The sequence below is a fragment of the Petaurus breviceps genome, unplaced genomic scaffold (genome assembly GCF_028583685.1).
Source record: "Petaurus breviceps papuanus isolate PSGF00001 unplaced genomic scaffold, PetGlider_PUasm1.0 38, whole genome shotgun sequence".
NCBI lineage: Eukaryota > Metazoa > Chordata > Mammalia > Diprotodontia > Petauridae > Petaurus > Petaurus breviceps.
In genome coordinates this window covers 16,827,225-16,846,937 of record NW_027186304.1, presented here as the reverse complement: position 1 = coordinate 16,846,937, position 19,713 = coordinate 16,827,225, and the positions used below count along the sequence as shown (strand labels likewise).

Sequence of the window (19,713 nt, the reverse complement as noted above, 5' to 3'; positions counted from 1 at the left end):
GGGGAGTCCACTGGATGTGGGCTTAGTAGTATCAGTATTAGAATTCCCAGGCCCCTCAAATTATTACATGATAGAATTCTGAGGGGAGAAGTAGTCTACCACTGTCCCAGGACTCAGTTCACCAGTGAAAATGAAAGTTGAGGAAGCAATATGGAAGGGGGTGCTATGTAGAAAATTATCTAGATAATTTAACCCACAAATTTTATTTATTTCTATTTTATCTATTTCTATTATCTAGATGTTTGGAGTTAATGTAGTGCAATTATCCAACTCTAATCCTTTGCTGGCTCACCTTTCTATTACACCCCTCAACTATGGGGGGTCTCCACTGTTCTATCCTAGATCCTTTTTTCTTCTAATTATACATTCTCTGTTTGTAATATTAGTTCCGATGGGTTTAACTATCATCCTATATATATATATATATATATATATATATATATATATGTGTGTGTGTGTGTGTGTGTGTGTGTGTGTGTGTGTGTGTGTGTATGTATGTACAGCCTTGGTCTCTTCCCTAAGTATAAGTCTCACATCATCAGTTGCCTATTGGACGTTTAAATATAAACAATATGGAGATTTTGTAAGTTCATTGAGTCCAAAATCAACTTATTAACTTTCTGAACTCTCCTCTTTTCTAAACTTCCCTGTTTCTAAGATATCACTTTTTTTATTCTCCTAGGTTTATCACCTCAGCATTATCCTGGACTCTTTATTCTCTCTTATCCCACATATCCAATCAGTTAAGTAATTTCTCCATTTCTACCTTTACAACATTTCTCAAACATAACCCCCTTTCTCCACTCATAGAATCCTTACCTTGTGTAATCCTTACCTCATCAACTTCCATCTAGACTATTGCAACTGCTTCCCTGCCTTAAGGATCTCACCACTTTAGTTCATTCTATATACTGCTTCCAAAGCAATTTTCCTTAAATACAAATCTGACCAATTTGTTTCTCTTCTTATCAGACAACAGAAGTTCCCTATTACCTCTAGGATAAAAATAAAATTTCCTCTGTCTAGCTTTTAAGACTCTTCACAGTTTGGTTCTAGCATGGAAAGTCAGTTTCGCATTGTATCATCCTCTCTCTCCTTCATTCTTCATTTAAGTCAAACTGGGTTTTTTTTGGTTCCCCACACATTTGATTGCCCATCTCTTGTGCTTTGGCACATACTGTCGTGCATGCTTGTAATGTAATCTCTCCTTATGTCCATTTTATATTATCTGCCTTGTCCTTTAAGTTTCAGTTCAAGTTCAATATTCTATGATAAGCCTTTTCCTATTTCCCCGAACTGCTAGTGCCACCCCTCTCAAAGTATATTGTATTTAAGTAGTTTGCATAGTTTTGTATTTATTAAATTCATATTTGTGTCATCTAAAAATTACTTGTTTTCTCTTCCCCATTAAAATTTAAGTTCATAATGAGTAGGTTTTGTTTCATTCTTTATACTTTATTCACAGTGCCAGACACAAAGTAGATACTCAAGAAAAAAAAAAACCTTTTTTTAATTGATTAATGTAGCCTAAATTACAGGGATCTGCAACAGAATGAATTTCCGAAACCCAGTTAAATTCAACAACTAGTGATTAATCCTCTGTTAAGTGCCAAGCACCATGGGCCAATTGTTTTAGTCCAGTCTAGAAAAACAGTGAAAAGAAAATGTAACCTTAGAAATGGGTCACATTTTAAGGATTAAAACCCATAGTAAAGGAGAATCCTTCATAAACAATCTGACTTTTTTTTCACAAATTTCTGAACTATGAGTTCCAAGCAGTGGGTTAGATCTATTAGATTCTCTGATTCACATTTTGCGCATATAGTCCTCTTGATTATATAGAAGAAGTAACTTTTCATGGGTTTAAATGTGGGAGCAGATGGCTATACCCTTGCTATTTGCAATCTCTTTCTACTTTCTTCTAGTTGTATATAAAGTACAAATTTCTTGACTGGAGAAGATTTTAGTCATTGGACTTTGAACTTAGGGTTTTCCTTGACCCTTATCTATAAAGTTTGATTGTATTAGCACCTTTTATTATTACTTCTTTCATTTTTTGCCTATTTATCCACTATAGTCCAGACCATGATTTTCAAATGGGTAGCTATTTGGGATAAGCAATATTTGTAAACAGTGACCCCAAGGCACTTTATGAAGACCTTTTAGTAGACCACTATTTGGGACTAGTCCTTTAGTCACTTGGGAAGGCATCTACTTGCATTCTCATTTAATCCATTTTTTTTCATTTTATTGATAAGAGAGGTCTTATGAAGAGTCTAGCTATTTAAAACTTCTCTCTTCATTTTCTCTTTCCTTTATGATGATGAGAAAGTCAACACTTTAGTCAAGGTTCTTTTTTTGTGCCACTATCTTCTACTGTGTTACTTGCTATGGTCAAGTCAATGAAATTTATAACAAGTTAGAAAATATTTCTTAAGTGCCACTTACATATAAGTTGCTGTCCCAGACAGTAGATTACAAAGACAGAAAGGAAAAAGTCCTTGACATCAAAATGGTTTTATTCTACCAATAAAATGTAATATCAGTATATTTGAATAAATATAAATGAATGTAATGTAATTTTAAAAGAAGGCCCTGAGTGGGAGGATTGAGGGAAGTAGAGAGTTGTCATGAATTAGGTATTATTTAATAATAGGCTGTCCTTTCCTTTCCTCCACCAATCATTGCTATTTTTGCCCCAGTTTTTTTCTGATGGGACTATATTTGTTTATATTATTTTGATGTACTTTGAAGGAAACTAAGAGGTGGGGGTGAAAAGGGAACACACTCTGGAAATGGGGGACATCTGTGCAAATGCATGGATTCAGTAGTTAAAATATTAGTTCCTGGGAATTGTTAGCAATCCAAAGAGGCACAAAGAAGAATAAACTAAAATTATATTGGAAAAGTAACTAACTCATAAAGGTAAATAGCACTGATTAAGGATCTTATATTTTATCATAGGAGAAATAGAAGTTCTTGAGTAAGACAGTGATTTGACAATATCTTTGTTTTATGAAGACCAATTTTCAGCTATATCAAGGGTGAAACTTAGAAGAGAGAGACTATAAACCAGAATTCAATAAGGAAAATATTGCAAATGTCCAGGTGAAAGGTGATGAAGGTCGAAATTAGAGTGGATAGAAATAGAAAATGGTGGAAAGGGATAAATGGGAGGCATGTTGTGGAGGTAGAATTGACAAAATTTACAATACTTGGCAATTGATTGGATCTAGGGGGTGAGGGGGATGGAAGTGCTAAGCATGAGCTTATCATGGTTAAAGGTTACTGGTGACATTAATAGATGTAGAGAAGTTTTGTTGAGGCGTGGTTCCAAGGAAAATTAGTTACTTTGGACATATCATTTGATATACTTATGGGACACCTATGTGGAGATATCCAAATGGCAGGTTGTTGGCAATAGTAAGAAGCAATTTACTCTCTAAATGAGGCAAACAAGAAAAAAAATTTTCTTCATACTAATGACATTATTCTATTATATTGACCTAGAAGCTATTTAAGAAATGGCTGAATTTATTGACTTTTACTTGACACAGATCACAAAGCTTGAAGCATTATACTTAGAGAGACATTTTCTAGATTTTAAGTGACTGTCTAGCAGGTCAATGACAAACTGCATTGGCAGAAGGATTTTTGTCATCTTGGAGTTACCTCTATCATTGAAATCATATGTATAATACCTGATGAATTCTGATGCTGTTAAATTGATTCATCTCTAATAGACAAATAAAACTATGATTTATTGCCCCTTTCATTTCTTCCTTCTGTTACTACTACATTAGAAGAAGTGGTGTGTGTGTGGACGTGTGTTTGTGTGTGTGTATGTGTGTATGTGTGTGTGTGTGTGTGTGTGTGTGTGTGTGTGTGTACACATATACCTTTAGCAAGCACTGCAGTTAGAAAATGGGATACATCTAGAATTGAACAAGATGGAGACGAGGCTAAAATGTCTTTGGGAAATTGTGCTGTGCCTTTAATGATCCCTATATAAAAGACCCATCCTTTTAAAGATAGTTTGTCAGTGGTGTTATATGTTTGTGTCTGAATTCAACAATCTTCAAACAATTAAAAAGTTGCAGGTCACATACACTATTATGAACCAGCGTGTTGATGGTATACTACAATACACACTGCCAATGAGATCATCATGGTTGATTCTTTTTAAAAATTATTTTTCATTTATAGGATAAAACAAGCATTTCCATAACATATTGTAATAAAAAAGATCGCAAATGAAACTGAAAATCTATTATGTATAACTTGTTTTTATATATGTAATAAATATATAAATTTATACACATAATTTATATACAATACATTTATTTTTTCTCCTTTTCTTCCTTCCCCCCTCTCTAGATATGGCTACCATTAGACACAAATAGGTATATATGTGTGTGTGTGTGTTATGTGTATATATATATGGACATATATAGGTATATATTAAATATATATGTATATGCATTGTATATATGTATGTATATCTGTATATAACTATGTAAAACTATTCTATACCTACTTCTATTTGTTAGCTCTTTCTCTGGATGCAGGTAGCATATTTTTTATTTTGTCCTTTATAGTTAATTCAGGTATTTATAATATTCAAAATGACACTTGCTCAAAGTTGTTCTTGAAACAATATTGTTATTATATACGTTTTCTTATTTCTGCTCATCAGTGCTGATTGTTTCATCATCATTTGCTCTTAATGATACAATTTAGAACTGGCAGTGACCTTAGAGGTTATCTAGTACTACAACATCATTTTTCTAGGTTAAAAGTATGGAGGTTTGGTTGAAAATGGTCATATAGCTAGTAAGTAATGGGGCAGTGGTTCAAACACAGGTCCTCTGAATCCAATTTTAATTTTTTTCCCCATTACAGCAATTGGCTTCTATGTCTCCCAACTCAAAGTACATCTTTGCATAATTTTTCAATGTCCTAACAGGAATTAATAAATACTGAAGATTCAACCCTTTTGGTTGAAGGGATTAAGAGATTAAAATTCAATTTCCTATTTTAAAATAATCATCAGTGATGACCAGTGAAAAGAACTGATAAAATTGTTAGTAAAACAAAAGGGATTAATAATTTAATATTTGTGAATGATTGAAAATAGATATCCTTTTGTAAATCCATAGGAAAATTGCCTGAATGCTATTTAATAAAACAAAATAAAAGTAAAATGTAGAATAATGGCTTAAATGTACTGGAAATATTGGCTTATGCTGGTCTTTTGGAAGTCCTATCTTCCTTCAAATCTGTGTATGTGTTTGCATTGTTATTTACTGTATTAGAAAAAAAATCTAGAGAAACAATGGAAGTTGTAAATGTGTCACTTTGTAGAAATTCTCCAAATACTTTATTGTCACGGAGCTACCAGAAACAGATACACGTAATGTCAACAAAAGGAAAGTCCAATCAATCTCCCTGTCATTTGTTCAAGATTCCAAAAGCTCTGGCAAAGATTATCTGTGCTGTTCTTTACAACCCTTGTGGCACAATGATATAAACTTCTTGTCTCCAGAGAGCACTGTTGAACAGGCTAAGAGTAATTATTATTGACACATAATGTAATTACCAATAACATATCAGGTTCAAATAAAGAGGTGCATTTTAATCTGCACATGAAGTAATTGATGTGTTTAGCTCCCAGTGGTGTTAATGGCAGCAATTTATATGAATCCCCGTGTCAACAGAAAAGAAATCAACCCCAAGGATTGAAACATCAAAAAACAAGCTGTTTCATATAATGGAAAGAAGAACCATTACTTTGAGAAAGGATTATCTTAAAATAAGAGGCATTTTGGGGAGAATTAGAGGCAGTAACTGTGAACTCCCTATTCCTCAATATTCTTCCAAAACCTTACAAGAACGTAGGAGAATTAGAAGTATATTCCCTAAGACATAAGGACAGAGTGAACTCATTATCACTGTGTATCAAAGGAGAAGAAATAGAGTGACTTGACTAATAGAGTATAAGCTTTTTGAAGAGAGGGACTTTCATTTTTCATCTTTGTTTCTTCAGAGTCTGTACAGTTCCGTATAAGTAGTCACACCTTCACAAATGTTTCTTGAATTGAATTGACTCAAACTAGAATCTGAACCCAGACCTTCCAATGTCTATGTTGCTATGGTTTCCCACAAATGCTTAAGCCTCTTAAGTCACATATTCTGTGTATAATGAAAGCCTGCTACTTTGGAGGGAGGCTCATTTGTATAAATCAATAAAATGGAAATTATAAGTTCACTTTTTAAAAATACTGCTTTATTAGAATCATAGTATTGTAGAGATTTAAGGGACATAAGAGATAATTTGATTCAACTCTTGATTTTACAGATGAGGACAGTAAAGGAAAAATAGATGTTAAGGAACTTTTCCATTTTTATTCAGTCAGTTAGTGGCAGAAATGGGAGAGAACCCAAATCTTTTGTCCCCAAGTTCATTTCTTTTCTCACATTCAATTACATGGTGTTGGAGAAATCATCAGAAAAAAATCGTGGCCAATTTGAAATCTCCTAGAGGCCTATTAATAAAGAGATTTGTGTGGTCTGTAATTAGCACATCAATTATTTTCAACATTGTTTTCATGCCAGCATTTGTACTCTTACTGAAGAAACATCTCCCTTAACATTTGTTTACATGAATAATTTGCTTAGACATCTTTTTGCCCCATGTGTAATATACAGTTGAATTTTGTCCCTCTTTGATGCTCTTTGATTGATGACAAATGCTAGTTATGAGTGAAATCTTAACTAATGATTTTTTCCTACTTTTGGAATACAAATTAGTTCTTATCCTTTAATACGAGACCTTTCATATCTGTTAAGTAATTCACAGATGTTTGTTAACAGTTGTAAGTCAGAGACTGTGAGATATAAAGAAAAAGTAAAAAAAAAAAATCCTACCTTTCAAGAGCTTACGTTCTAAAGGTGCAAAGAATATGCACATAAATGATACATTCAGAGTAGAAGGAAGGGAAGGTAAACAATCACTAACTAGCTATGACATCTTGGGCCAGTGATGACTTCTGTGGTCATTGATTTCTGTACAATGCAATCTCTTTAGGAGTTAGGATTACTTCATTCAGTAGGTTTGTGTCCCCTGAACCTGATACAGTACCTAACATATAGTATCTATTTAATAAATAACTTGTTAATTCAGTGATTATTTGAAGTCTAAATTCTTTTAAAATACTACCATTATATGATTACAAGAATAATTCAATGTTCTATGGGTCAGCCCACTGATTTCTTCATAAATACTTTTTTGTTTTAACTCCAGATTGATACCTATACATTGGTTAGCTTTGAGGCTTTCTTTTTGTAAAAAAAAAAAGGACATTTTAAGAATAATTTAATATAGAGTTAAATTTCAAGTTCATTTAATAATGATAGAAAGAAATGAGTAGCAGTTTTAATAGCTGTAGAGTTTATTTAGTAAAAATCCAATGGTTGTGGGATAAAGACAGGCCAGAGCACTTCCTAAAGGAAAAATGTGTCACTATATAGCTTAATGTGAAAATTACTCTGTTGCCTAGAAAACAAAAAAAAAAAATTAAACAATTTGAAACAGGAAGATGGCTAAGTTTTAAAATACCACAGAATAGATGAAAATAAAATGCCTCCATAAAATTAGTCCTTTATGTCTCAATGCTATATAATCAACAACACACAAAAAACCCCAAATGCTTTAATTTTAAATTAAAGACTCCTATGATATTTAGTAACCTGAAAATTTCCTTTAGGGGCTCTTTAAGTCTGTGTTTTTGATAATGAAAATATGAAAAATGTATCATCTAAGAAAATGTTACACTATATATAATAAGAAATGAAACCTCCCCAACTTAATAGTGCTGCTGTTGCTAATAATGATGATGGTGATAATAACAATGCTGCTGATAACATTACAAACTAGCGTTGATTGTATAATGTTTCAGTGTTAAAAAGTACTTTACATATGTAATCAAATTTAATCCCCACCATAGTCCTATGATTAATAATACCTCCCATTTATATAGTATTATATATTTTAATGCCTTCATATGTTCATGTATAGTGTTATCTGCATTTACATGTATTATATATACACATATATGTAATGCTGTTTTGCTATGGACTTTAAAACTTTCATATTCCCCATTTATGCATACAATGAAATACACACATATGTAAACTTGTAAAGGTGAATTTTATATGTAAGCATATAGGTATGTAATGTGCAGATATGTGTATATCTGTAGATATGTATGTATGTGTTTATATGTATATGCATACAGATACCCACAAACACATAAAGAAAATATGGCATAGTGGACAGAAATCCAGCTTCAGAATCAAAACTGTGTTCAAGCCTTACCTCTAACACATACTGGTTGTGTGGGCAAGTTATTCAACTTCTTAGCAGCTCTATCAGGCTATAAGTTGCAAAGAAAAAAATAGATGCTGACTGACATTGGCAGAGGGGCTTTCTCATTCAAGAGTTCCCTTTTTCAGTCAAATCCTAACTCCTGTCATTATCCCTATCCTACACACATTCACAGATATATACATATACATACACACATATATCTTTATCTATCTATATCAATAGATATATCTAGCATAGCTAGCTAGATAGTTATCCTACATACCAGGATATCTATCTAATTGTCTATGTCTGCCTACATGTGTATCTATTTAACTAAATTACAGGCTATGATATAGTAATTGAGACAGCCATCACTATTCCGTCCATTTCTGCTATGATTTTACTTATAAATTCTCTTTCTCCAGTTTCAAAGACAAGGTGATTAGTATTCTCTGTGGTCACTTCAGTAAATTATCACAATTGCAAAATCTTTCTTTATCTTTAATCAATTAAGTCCTACTCTAAAATGAAACTGGAAAAAATGTGTTCTCTTATGAGGTTTCTTTCAATATCAAAACGTAAACATATAAACTTGGAGAAAATTGCTGTTAATGTTATTTAACTTACCAAAATCAATCAACATAAAAATCAAAATAGGCATTCAAACACTGTCTCAGTCAGTCTGGGGAGAGGAGCAGAAAAGGGGAGGTTCTAAAGGAAGATATTGTGATTTAAACTTGGGGATAAGCAGGGAGAAGAAAGAAACTGTTTATGGAACTACCACAACTGCTGTTTTTGCTTGGGTTTAGCTTGAGTCTAATATATTTTCATCTCTTCTCCTCTCCAGTCTACATGATCATCCATCCACTAGCTCCATTTCACTCTCAATTCTCTTTTCTGGCATTTCAAAATGTGGGCAAAAAATTCTTTTCTCAAAGCCACTGGAACTCCCCAATAAACTAAATTCTACTGAATTCCTTCAAACAATCTAGTACTGATGTGAGTTAGGAGATAGAGAAGGTCCTCACAAGTCTGTATTTAGGAGCTGATCCTAAAAAAAAAATTGCTGTGCTGATGGGTTTTTGTAACCCAGTGATACATTCATCCCCAGGATAAAAATTTTGTAGTTCCTTCTAAATCATTTTGAAAACATGTAACACAGTAAACATTTATCATAACTACTATAACATCATCACTTAGAATAACAGGAATGCTTTCACAAAACCTTCAGTTAATCACTTCAAAATTCCATTTACATCAAACACATATTAATATAATAAATTATAGGTACTGAGCAATTCAAGTTACCAGTAGGCAGGCTACTTCAGTGACTAAATGTCTACATTATATGAAGGAAATATATTGATTTATGACATTATAAGAAAAGTAATCATGAAATACATGAAAAGAAAACTAGAAGAAAACTAGAAAGAAAAGAAAACTACTCATTAATGCAAAAAATAGTTCTGATAATAGCAATATCAGATATACTCATATATACATAAATAAACAGAAAAAAATTTAATATCTAAATGACAGAGATAGTTACTCTAATACACATTTGGGACACTAGTTATAATTAAAACACACTTCAAAATATATGAACATAAGCAATGATATGCAAGATTAATAAAACTTTTCCAAACTTTAAAATTATTGTCTAGTTGCAGCTCTGTATCTATACTTGAACTGGTTGATGGTTTGAATTTCTCATCATTATCAAATTTTTCAACTTCATTCCTAAACTTGATCATTTTGAATATTCATCGTTTCCATCAGCGTTGTATACTTTAGTATGGTTTCTGGACCTACGGGACTTCTAAAGCTGAAACTCTTAAGAAAAAAAAAGGTTGCCCTCAGTTTTAGCCCTCCCTCCCTTTTATGAACTGGATTTTCCCCCCAGTTCTTAGGATCTATAGGATCTGCAACACCCTAATCCTTTCTACACTGGTATGAAGCATTAAGCCTCAACCACAGTCCACAGTGGATTTATGACCCTGCAAAAGGGTTAAAGACACAAAACTGTTGTGTCCTTTCTGTTCCTTTTCCCTGGTGTATATACAACTGAAGGAGCCTACATGGTCCCCAGGCTATAGGGTTCTACTTAGGCCTTCTTGAATAGAGGTTGATCTGAAGATAGATGCCAGAATGCAGAGAGATGGGCCGAGTGGAAGCAGGAATTCATCTGATCTCCCCCATGAATTCCTTCAGAATGCAGAAAAAAAGAAGAAATTTAAAAGAAACCCAGTACAAAGTTCCTCATAGACATGTCAAGAAGGATGAGAGTTGAGAAAAGTTCATTGGATTTGCCAATTCAGAGGACATTGACAACTTTGGAGGCATCAGTTTCAGCTGAATGCTGAGTATAGAAGACAGAATGGGGAGAGATAAGAGTTCTAGAAGAAAGGAAGTGGAAGGATCTACTGTAGATATCCTTCTCAAGGAGTTTAGATTAAAAAAAAAATAACAGAGATATGTTACAATAGCTATTGGGAATGGACAGATCAAATGATAGCTTTGTGAAGAAGAGTTTTTATTTTTTAAAGCAGGTATTCTTTCCAAATCTCAGTAAATATCTTATTTTCCCATAAAAGCTAATAAATTCAGAGGGTTAATTAATAATGGGGAAATTTTTTGAGTAATAATACTAGAGATCCATCCACTAAGTATTGTCCCTAGAATAATGAGTACTAGTAGTAGATATTGTCTAACGAAGCCTTCGAGTGCAAGAAAGAATAGGGTTGGGGAAAACACCAGTTAGGATGTTAAAGAGAAAATGGACTTGAGTTCTTAATGTCAATTTCTTGTTTCTTTGTTTTCCTTATAAGCCTTCATCAAACATTTGCTCTAACGCTAAGTCATCCTTCAGTATATCTATCCATCCATCCATCTATTTATCTATCAGTCTGTCTGTCTGTCTTTCTGGCTATCTATCATTAATCTATATATCTACACACTTATATGTACACCAAATCACTAACTATTAGAGAAATTAACATTAATGCAACTTGAAAGTTTTACAACATACCCATCAGATTTATAAAGTTTAAAAGAAAGTTGAAAAATGATAAAGGACAAATATTGGAGAGGTTGTATGAAAAACTGCTTGGACTGATCAGGGAAAAAGGCAAAGAACTTATATGTTCTAAAACATCTATAGCAGCTCTCCTCATGGTGTAAAACACCTGGAAATTGCAGGGATGCCCATCATTTGGGAAATGGCCGAACAACTTTTCATATATAATTATGATGGAATACTACTGTGCTATAAGAAACTATGATTGCAATGATTTTAGAAAAAAAAAACATGGAAAGACTTTTAAGAAATAATGAAGACTAAAATGAGCAGAACAAAGAGAACACTGTATACTGTATCAGCAATATTGGGGCAGAGTCAAGATGGCAGAGTAGAAACAGGACTTCCATGGGACTCCGACTTCCACCTCCCCCAATTCATGTAAAAGATGACTGCAAAGAAAATTTGGACCTACAAAACCCACAAAATGACACAGAGAAGCTAACCTCCTGCTGAGGACAGCCCAGCAGGCCAGCAGGGAGGAGCCAGCACAGCACTCTGGAAGCAGACACCAGCCCCACATGAGCCAGAGGTGTTAGCCTAAGGGTGGGCCTGACCAGCCACTGGATGGAGGGACTTCAGATCACTAACAGCTGTGGTGGTTTCTAGAATTATCAACACATAGATGCTAAGGACAAAGTGAGAGGTCATCGCAGTGTGGACTTTGGGATCCAGTAGTTCAGGAGTGTGGTTGGCCTTTTTCCCTGGGGTCAGAAGGGGCTGAGGCACAGCAGCCTTGCAGCCACAGCCACATGATTGCTTCAGCTCATGGCCTGCAGATTGTAGGGGGACCAAGTGAACAGTCTGAGGGGTAATTGCTCTTGCAAAAAAAGCTGTTTGGATCTGGATTGTTGTCTAGGGTGGAAGTTCTGGGGAGCATGACCAAGTGCCAGGGCATAGGAGGTTAGAGAGAGGGCACCCAACTAATACCTTTGGCAGCTGAGAAAACCCCAGCGATTGAGATGAAGCTCCCCTGTCTGGTACCAGAATCCTACTGTGGCAAAGAGCCCAAAAGTCAAGTAATTGAGTGGCAATATGAGCAAACAAGGGAAGCAGAGCAACCCAACTCACACTCCTATTTTGGGGACAAAAAGGATCAAAGCATGGAACAGGAGGAAGACAGAAAATTGAGAAGACCCACACCAAAAGCTTCCAGGAAAAATACAAGGTGGTTACAGGCTATAGAGGACCTTAAGAAGGATTTTGAAAAGCTAATAAGAGAGGTGGAGAAAAAATTTGGAAAAGAAATGAGAATGATGCTAAAAAATTATGAAATGAGAGTCAACAAGCAGACTGAAGAAAATAATACCTTAAAAAATAGACTAACTCATATGGCAAAAGAGGTTCAAAAAGGCAATGAGGAGAAGAATGCCTTAAGAATCAGAGTTTGCCAGATGGAGAAAATAATCTCGAAAGTTCAATGAAAAGAATCATTCCTTCAGAATTTGATTGGAACAAACGGTGCTTTATGAGAAATCAAGATACTATTGAACAGATCCAAACAAATGACAAAATAGAAGGCAATTTGAAATATCTCATTGGGAAAATCACAGACCTGGAAAAGAGACCAGGAAAGATAATTTAAAAATTATTAGACTACCTGAAAGCCATGATCAAAAAAAGAACCTAGAAATAATTTGTTAAGAAATACTCAAGGGAAATTGTCCTAATGTTTTAGAACCAGGGGGCAAAATAGACATTGAAAGAATCCACTGATCACCTCCTGAAAAAGATCCCAAAAGGAAAACTCCTAGGAATATAATAGCCAGGTTCTGGAATTCCCAGATCAAGGAGAAAATATTACAAGCAGCCAGGAAGAAACAATTTGAATATTTTGGAAACAATCAGGATAACACATGATCTGGCAGCTTCTACACTGAGGGACTGGAGGGCCTGGAATATGATATTCCAGAGGTCAAAGGAGCTTGAATTAAAACCAAGAATCACCTACCCAGCAAAATTGAGTATCATGTTTCAGGGAAAAATATGGTCATTCAGTGGAATAGAGGACTTTCAAGTATTCTTGATGAAAAACCAGAGTTGAAAAGAAAATTTGACATTTAGATACAAGAAGAAAGAGAAATATGAGAAGGTAAACAGGGAAAAGAAATCATAAGGAACTTATCAAAGTTGATCTATTTACATTCCTACATGGAAAAATGATAATTGTAACTGATGAAACATTTCTCAGTATGAGAATAGTTGAAGGGAATAGAAATGTGTGTGTGTGTGTGTGTGTGTGTGTGTGTGTGTGTGTGTGTAGTGAAATTAAGAGGTGAGAGAAGAATATAATGAGAGGAGATGGGGAGAAACAGAATGGGGTAACTATCTCATATAGAACAGCAAGGGAAAATTGTTACAATGGAGGGGAAGAACAGGAAGGCAAAAGGGAATGGGTGAACCTTATTCTCATTGAATTTGGCTTAGGGAGGGAATGACATACACACTAAATAGGGTATCTCACCCTACAGGAGTGTAGGGGGAAGGGAATGAGAGGGGGGGTGATGGAATGGAGGGCAGGCCGGCAGGGAAGGAAGTTGGAAGGACCCACTTTTGAAAATGGACAGGATCAAAGTAGAGAGTAAAACAAATGGGAGGTGAGATAGGAGGAAGGGAAATATAGTCAATCTCTTAAAATTTATCCACTATGGAAATGTTTTGCATAGCTACACATGTACAACCTATACTGAATTGCTTATCTTCCCAGTAAGGGTGGGTGACAAGGGAGGAATAGAATGAATCTAGAATTAAAAGTTTTAAAATCCAATGTTTATATATATATATATATATATATATATACCATTATTAATATTATTTTACATGTAATTTGGAAATAAGATATACCGGCACTTGGGCATAGAGATCCACCACGCCCTACTGGAATGTCATAGGGGGTATGAGAGAAGATATGGGAGAGAGCAGATTGGAAGTTGGGATATCCAGTGGGATTGCTATTTTGGGGTGGTGGGTAGAGGTAAAACAGGGAGAAAATTTGTAACTCAAAATCTTGAGGAAATAATGATGTAAACCAGAAGTTAATAAAGTATTTGATTAAAAAAAAAAGAATGACTGAGGAAATAAGGTGTTTTGACTATTAGAAATACACAAATTAACTATAAAGGATGTATGAAGAATTATACTATCTGTATCCAGAGAAAAAATTATGTAAAAATAATTTTACACTCACATACAATACACATGTATATGTATATATACTAACATATGCTCATGCATGTGTACACACATCTATCTATCTATCTACCTACCTATCTTTGTCTAATGATAGCCACTTCTAGGGTGAGATGGGGAGAAGAAAAAGAAGGTAAAATGAAATTTACATAATAATTTTGTTGTATATTTGAAACGAATAGCATATCTATACATTTTTCTAAAATTCTATTCATATATTTAACTTATCTGCTAATCAGATTTGACAATGTCTGAAAAGACCAACTTGAAGTTGTTAATACTGTCTCTATCTGAAGCTAAATTAGTGTAAATGTTTACATTGTGGGGCATTTGTTGCATAAATATTTAATTTTTATATTACTTCATGATCTATGATGCCTTTAAAAACAATGTTTTTTCATTACTTATAAAAGACAGTGAAAAGGTTTTAGTTGTGTCTGTTTTTACTATTGTTTTATCTGAACTCATGGTTACCACACAATCTATTTTCCAGTTTAGCTAAGGTGTAATAGAGTCTATACCAATTTCAAATTTTAACTATTTGTGGACCATTATGCTCTAAGTGTAGCTCATTTAAATGAACACATTTTGGGGTTTTCATTTCTGATGCACTTTACCTCTCTCCTTTATTTTGTGGGCAACTTTACCTCATTCTCTGTCATGGTTATGATCATTTCATTTGTTTTTCACTACATCATACTTTATTATAATGCTTCCTTCCTTTGCTCTTCTACATCATACCACCTTTTAAGACCTGAAAACTAACAGATCCCTAGAAAGATTTCTGAAAAAAAAGCTGCACAAACCACCTGAAGCTTGGGACAGTCACCTTGTACCTGGGAAGCAGAGCCCCATTTTAGAAAAGAATTAAGACTGAAGAAATAGGATAGAAAAATGAGAAAACAATAGAAAAAGATTCTTAATTTAGAAAGTTACTATGGTGATAAAGAAGATCAAAACACACAATCAGAAGAAGAAAACAAAGTCAAAGCTCCTATATCCCAAGCATCCAAGAAAAACACAAATTGGTAATAGGTCATGAAAGTGCTCAAAAATAATTTTGAAAATCAAGTGATAAAGGTAGAGGAAAAATTGGGAAGAGAAAAAGAGTGATGCAAGAATATCATGTGAACTGAGTCAACACCTTGGCAAAGGAGACAAAAAATGCTGAAGAAAATAACACCTTAAAAACCTGAATAGACCAAATGGCAAAAGAGGTACAAAAGGCCAATGAGGAAAAGAATGCCTTGAAAAGCAGAATTGGGCAAATGGAAAAAAAAAAGACACACAAATTTACTGAAGAAAAACTGACCAAATGGAAAGGAAGATACAAAAGTTCACTGAAGAAAATAATTGCTTAATAATTAGCTTTTGTTTTTTTTGAAGGGGGGAAGGCTGGACAATTGTGGTTAAGTGACTTGCCCAAGGTTACATGGCTAGTAACTGTTAAGTGACTGAGGCCAGATTTGAACTCAGGTCCTCTTGACTCCAGGGCTGGTTCTCTATTCACTCTGCCTCCTAACCACCCTGGTTCCTTAAGAATTATAATTAAGCAAATGGAGGCTAATGACTTTATGAGATATCAAGAAAAAATAAATGTGAGATATCTCCTTGGAAAACAGATCCAGGAGATGTAATTTTAAAAATGGATGGATACCATGAAAGCCAGGACCAAAAAAAGAGCCTAGATATTGTCTTTCAAGAAATTTTCAAGGAAAATTTCCCTGATATTCTTCAACCAGAGAGTAAAACAGAAATTGAGAGAACACACCAATCACCTGCTGAAAGACATTTCAAAATGAAAACTCCCAGGAACATTATAAACAAATTCCAGAGCTCCTCGTCAAGGAGACAATATTGCAAGCAGCCAGTAAGAAACAATTCAAGTATAGTGCAGCTACAGTCAGTATAACCCAAAATTTATCAGTTCTACTTTAAAGGAACTTAAAGCTTTCCCTTGGCTGGCCGCGCGGAGCCCGCACGATGCCCAGAGTAACCGTGAAAGACGTGAACCAGCAGGAGTTCGTGTGGGCCCTGGCCGCCTTTCTGAAAAAGTCAGGGAAACTGAAAGTCCCTGAATGGGTGGACACAGTCAAGCTGGACAAGCATAAGGAGCTGGCGCCCTCTGATGAGAACTGGTTCTACACGTGAGCGGCCTCTACCGCCTGGCACCTGTACTTCTGTGGCGGCGCCGGCGTGGGCTCCTGTAGCAGCAAGCACCCCAAGGGTGCTCAGGGTGGCTGCCCATACAGGTTCTTGGATCTGTTTTGTTAAAGGAAAGCAACTCAAAATGGGTTAACAAGCTTACTTTAATCAGTCAGACATATATCGTTTACCTTGTTCAGGGGAAAAAGGTCAGCACCCCAAACTTCAAAATATACAGACAGAATTATAAAGACATTAACAGATCAAGTAGACAGCTTTCCAAACTGTCCAACCATTACATCCATACCCAGTCAACATCTGGGTTTCCACATCTGGGTTTTTCAAAGCTGGGGGTTTGAAAACAACGGCTTCCCAGAATTCAGATCAAATCACAGAACACTTTTCAAAGTGAGTCCCAAAACAAAGCTACACATCAGGGCTTATATAGCCTTCTCCTGGCTCAGAGAATGTAACAACCTTATTGACTCACTGGCCAATCAAGAAGTATCTACTGAAAAACAAGCCTCCCTCCCCAGGCTTCAGGTGCATTTTAGCCTAGGGGCAGGGAAGATCTTCCAAATTTGCATTCCCATTACAGCTCCATGACCAAGATCTACGGGAGTTGCCAGCGCAAGGGCGTCATGCCCACCACTTCAGCCAGGGCTCCAAGAGCATGGCCCAGAGAGTCTTGCAGCCTCTGGAGGGGCTCAAGATGGTGGAGAAGGACCAGGATGGGGGGCCGGAAACTGACACCTCAGGGACAGAGAGACCTGGACAGAATTGCTGGAGAGGTAGCAGCTGCCAACAAAAAACATTAGGACAAACCACACCAGATTCATTAATAAATTGCCTTGTTATTAAAAAAAAAAAAAAGAAAAAGGAACTTAAAGGTTTGCAATATGATACTCCAGAGGCAAAAGAGTTAGGATTACAAGCAAGAATCACCTTTCCAGAAAAACTTAAGAATAATCCTTTAGGGGAAAAATGAATATTCATCCAAATAGAATTCTTTCAAACATTTTTTCCCCTTGTGACAACTGTGTATTTTGGGCTTTGGGGCAGCCCAGAAGCCTTGCCCTTCCTCCCAGGCCTACCCAGAGAGGAGGGGAGAAAGCACACTACCAGAAGAGCCTTGTGGGGTCAGCAGGTGTGTGATGGCACCTGCAGATATGTTAAAGCATGTAACGCGTATTTGCAAGGTTTTGGGGGCAGTGGGTGGCATGTTACAGCATGTGGTGCTGGGTGGAGTTGAGGGGCAGCACATTGCAGCCTAAGTATTTCTAAGGAGGCTGGGAAGCATGTGGCTGGCATGTTAGAGCATGTAACATGTTTACAGGGATACTGGGGGGCAGATGCATGTGGCTGGTTGGCACATTTCGGAGGTGGGGTTTGGGACAATTGGAGAGCAGGGGCTTCTGGGTGGTGGTCATATTTGTACAGTCAGGGGTAGAAGGGGCACCCCAGGGATAACATGGCCTCAGCGTCTGGTGGAGCCTGCGCCCAAGGGTTCCCATGCCAGGCTGAGAATGACAGAAATGCAGGGGAGGAGCAGGGCAGCTTCCTGGCAATCTCTGTACTTGGTGGTGGTGGTGGCGTGGGGGGGGGTGTAGCAGCAAGCACCCCAAGCGTCCTCAGGGTGGCTGCTCACACAGGTTCTTGGATCTGCTTTGTTAAAGGAAAGCAACTCAAAATGGGTTAACAAGCTTACTTTAATCAGTCAGACCATATATCATTTACCTTGTTCAGGGGAAAAAGTTCAGCACCCCGAACTTGAAAGTATACAGGCAGAATTATCAAGACAGAAACAGATCAAGTAGACAGATTTCCAAACTGTCCAACCATTACATCCATACCCAGTCAACATCTGGGTTTCCACATCTGGGTTTTTCAAAGCCAAGGCGGGGCTCCAGACAATGGCTTCCCAGAATCCATATCAAATCACAGAACACTTCTCAAAGTGAGCCCCAAAACAAAGCTACACATCAGGGCCTACATAGCCTTTTCCTGGCTCAGAGAATGTAACAACCTTATTGACTCACTGGCCAATCAAGAAGTATCTACTGAAAAACAAGCCTCCCTCCCCAGGCTTCAGGTGCACATTAGCCTAGGGGCAGGGAAGATCTTCCAAATTTGCATTCCCATTACATTCGGCCCCAAGATCTTTCATGCCCATAGCATAGTCAATTTACTTTTGAATTAGCACTGAACATCTCTTAGGTCACATTTACAAGACACAGAACTAAAGTACCAAAGCAGCCACTGGGCCTTAAACAAACAAAGTGCATAGCATTATCAGTTCAGTTCAAAACAAGAGTTCAAATAAAGTTCGGGGTGCTGACCTTTTTCCCCTGAACAAGGTAAATTATATATGGTCTGACTGACTAAAGTAAGCTTGTTAACCCATTCTGAGTTGCTTTCTTTTAACAAAGCAGATCCAAGAACCTGTGTGAGCAGCTACCCTGAGGAAGCTTGGGGTGCTTGCTGCTACAGGGGGGAACTGATGACCAGTCAGGTGGATAGATGCATGGCCCTCAGGAGTACATGGTAAGCTGCAGCCACTCTTGGATGTTCACCCAGATCTGACCGCTGCCATCCTTGTCCACAGACTTCAACGCACGGAACATGGCATACAGGTGCACGAGACAGCTGATGAAGTTATCAAAACCCATATGCCCGTCCTCATCCTTCTTGAGCTCCTCTATGGCCTGTGACTAATTCATTTATTGGAGGCTTTTAATGCCGGGGTTTGACTTTGTTGTCTTCTTCTGCTTCTATGTTTTGATCTTCTTTGTCCCCCAAAAAGATTCTATGGTCTTATTGTGCTTCCTCTGTTTGCTCATCTTGCCAGGTAATTACTTGACTTTTGAGCTCTTTGCCACAGTAGAATTCTGTTTCCAGAGGGGGGAGTGCTGTTTCCCAAATTTCTGGGATTGTG

The 19,713-nt window shown here is 36.3% G+C and overlaps 1 pseudogene; it reads left to right on the top strand.

The window, feature by feature from the left end:
* Positions 1 to 16,588: 16,588 nt before the first annotated feature.
* LOC138169926 (small ribosomal subunit protein eS19 pseudogene) lies at positions 16,589 to 17,657 on the top strand (annotated as a pseudogene).
* Positions 17,658 to 19,713: the final 2,056 nt, after the last annotated feature.